Source organism: Schistocerca piceifrons, chromosome 3, assembly GCF_021461385.2.
Source record: "Schistocerca piceifrons isolate TAMUIC-IGC-003096 chromosome 3, iqSchPice1.1, whole genome shotgun sequence".
Taxonomy (NCBI): Eukaryota; Metazoa; Arthropoda; class Insecta; order Orthoptera; family Acrididae; genus Schistocerca; species Schistocerca piceifrons.
The window spans coordinates 729543931-729547019 of record NC_060140.1 but is presented as its reverse complement, the minus strand read 5'-3'; the positions used below and the strand labels follow the sequence as shown (position 1 = coordinate 729547019).

At 44.9% G+C, this 3089-nt stretch overlaps 1 non-coding gene across 1 annotated transcript; it reads left to right on the top strand.

Annotated features, from left to right (window-relative positions):
- The first annotated feature begins 1405 nt into the window (after positions 1-1405).
- On the top strand, positions 1406-1480 carry Trnas-cga. The gene has a single exon. It is a non-coding gene; the product is annotated as a tRNA-Ser (tRNA).
- Positions 1481-3089: the final 1609 nt, after the last annotated feature.

The following is a 3089-nucleotide window of genomic DNA, read 5'->3' as shown; positions in this document are numbered from 1 at the left end:
CACGTCAGAAGATTGCTTCTACTTAACTAATTAATAGACTCGCATTTTTTCCACCGTGACTTTTGTAAGCTAAGCACATCACCCGTTACAGCATACTCCTGGGGCTGGGAAATGTGGCCATAATGGTCTGGTGGAACGAACTATCACAATTTAAATGCGTGGGTTCAGACATTTACTTTTAAGAGGCACAAACAGATTTACTTTACCTCTGGTAACCACAAGAGAAAGACGTTATAATCCAGAATCCGCATTAAACATCACGTTCCTTCATTGCCAACTGGGCAGAGCCGGTTTACGTTGGGAAGTGATGTAGGCGGAAGTCATGGTAAACAGAAATACTGTCTCCAGTAAACTTACTTACATCAGAAAATTTTATTTTATTTGATGAACCGACAGCCATTAAAAGGAACGGGGCTCTTATTTTACTTGTACTTGATTGAACTAGAGACGATGAAAAATTTGGTGCTGGACTGTGAATCGAATTCCTATCTCCTCTTTCGAGGATCTGAATCTCTCGGAACAGTACAGTTCAATCATTTCGTTTCTTTTCCCAAGACTGCAGTCTTCTCTAGGTCTCCTCCAAAGGTAAGTATGTGGATCCGAATCCTGATCCAGAACAAAAATATACATAATTTCATTTCAAGCCCTATCACGTGCTTACCAGTCTGCTAGTGAAAATTAACATGCATTTTTAATGTCTGCCAATGTGTTGCCAACAATCGCAATAGGTGTCGTTATTTCTGGTCAAACATGCACACATCTTAATGTCGGTGAGTAGGCAATTGATACCTAACCTATGTTCGTGGATGATAAAGAATGACGGAAGGTGTGCGATCGATTATCACTCAGGCACAAAAATTTATATCCTTATTTTAGATACAAACTCCTAGCAGCTGGTAGGAAAAACCGATACGTAACATTTGATTTTGCTTAGTTAACAATCCGATTGCCTGTTGGGTTCGTATCTCCGCCACTAAACTTCACATCATGCGCTTCATCTTTAAATGCATGAACACTTTGTTACTTCTGAATTGAGTATTATCACACATATTTCGTGGTTAGTTAACAGGGACGAAAGTGTCTTTATAGAAGTCCTAGTTTATTACTTCGGTAGCTCAGTTGGTAGAGCACTTGCCCACGAAATGCAAAGGTCCTGAGTTCGAGTCTCGGTCGGACACACAGTTTTAATCTGCCAGGAAGTTTCATATCAGCGCACACTCCGCTGCAGAGTGAATATCTTATTCTGGAAACATCCCCCAGGCTGTGGCTAAGCCATGTCTCCGCTATATCCTTTCTTTGAGGAGTGCTAGTTCTGCAAGGTTCGCAGGAGAACCTCTGTAAAGTTTGGGAAGTAGGAGACGAGATACTGGCAGAAGTAAAGCTGTGGGTACCGGGCGTGAGTCGTGCTTCGGTAGCTCAGTTGGTAGAGCACTTGCCCGCGAAAGGCAAAGGTCCCGAGTTCGAGTCTCGGTCGGACACACAGTTTTAATCTGCCAGGAAGTTTCATATCAGCGCACACTCCGCTGCAGAGTGAAAATCTCATTCTGGAAACATCCCCCAGGCTGTGGCTAAGCCATGTCTCCGCTATATCCTTTCTTTCAGGAGTGCTAGTTCTGCAAGGTTCGCAGGAGAAAAATGACTCTGAGCACTATGGGACTCAACTGCTGAGGTCATTAGTCCCCTAGAACTTAGAAATAGTAACACCTAACTGACCTAAGGACATCACAAACATCCATGCCCGAGGCAGGATTCGAACCTGCGACCGTAGCGGTCTTGCGGTTCCAGACTACAGCGCCTTTAACCGCACGGCCACTTCGGCCGGCTCGCAGGAGAACTTCTGTAAAGTATGGAAGGTAGGAGACGAGATACTGGCAGTAGTAAAGCTGTGGGTACCGGGCGTGAGTCGTGCTTCGGTAGCTCGGTTGGTAGAGCACTTGCCCGCGAAAGGCAAAGGTCCCGAGTCTCGGTCGGACACACAGTTTTAATCTGCCAGGAAGTTTCATATCAGCGCACACTCCACTGCAGAGGGAAAATCTCATTCTGGAAACATCCCCCAGGCTGTGGCTAAGCCATGTCTCCGCTATATCCTTTCTTTGAGGAGTGATAGTTCTGCAAGGTTCGCAGGAGAACTTCTGTAAAGTTTGGAAGGTAGGAGACGAGATACTGGCAGAAGTAAAGCTGTGGGTACCGGGCGTGAGTCGTGCTTCGGTAGCTAAGTCGGTAGAGTACTTGCCCGCGAAAGGCAAAGGTCCCGAGTTCGAGTCTCGGTCGGACACACAGTTTTAATCTGCCAGGAAGTTTCATATCAGCGCACACTCCGCTGCAGAGTGAAAATCTCATTCTGGAACTATGAGAGTTACTGATTTATGAAGCTTAGTTTGCAGCCAGTTCTCAGTATTATTAATAACTACACTCCAGTCCCTAAACCCAGTTACAGAAATGTGAATCAGACGGATTCATGTCTTCCAGGTCGTAGCAGCCGCGTCTTTGAGATGTCAACTATGGTCACTTCCCAGCCCACTGTAAGATCACATCGGTTTATCTTCTTCCTGCTGGTAATGTAACAGAGATTTGGCAACAGGGCAAGGTATGTTTGACAACTCTGTGATCGACGAGTTACCTCCTGGTGTGAACGGAATTATGCCTCAAAGTTTACTTAATTTTTCCTGTCATTTCCATTGAATAATCTGAGTTGTTATCGCTTGAGCTGTAACAAAAGCTTCTAAATTTACGGTTTTCGGCCCAGGAAAGGCGTTGCACGTGAAAATCGTATCTAATCTCGTCCTTTAAATAGCGGTTTGCGAGTTCTAGCCTCTATTGGTCTCGTAAGAGCGAACCCAGTGACATGCCTCTTCCCTAGCTATGTGGAAATGTGCTAACCTGTAAGAAAGGGTCTGTTATTTGTTGCGGATCCTCTCTTGCTGACTGTAACGTTTTTATCCCTTCTGTGAAAGAGCTACAAGCAGCCAGATCACACATCGATTAGGAAATCACAAGAAAATACTTGTGGCTCATAGTGCAAAACTTGTTCTGCGTTAAAGCTGTCCAACATGGTTTGATGAAGAATAAAATGCCACTGCCACACGACA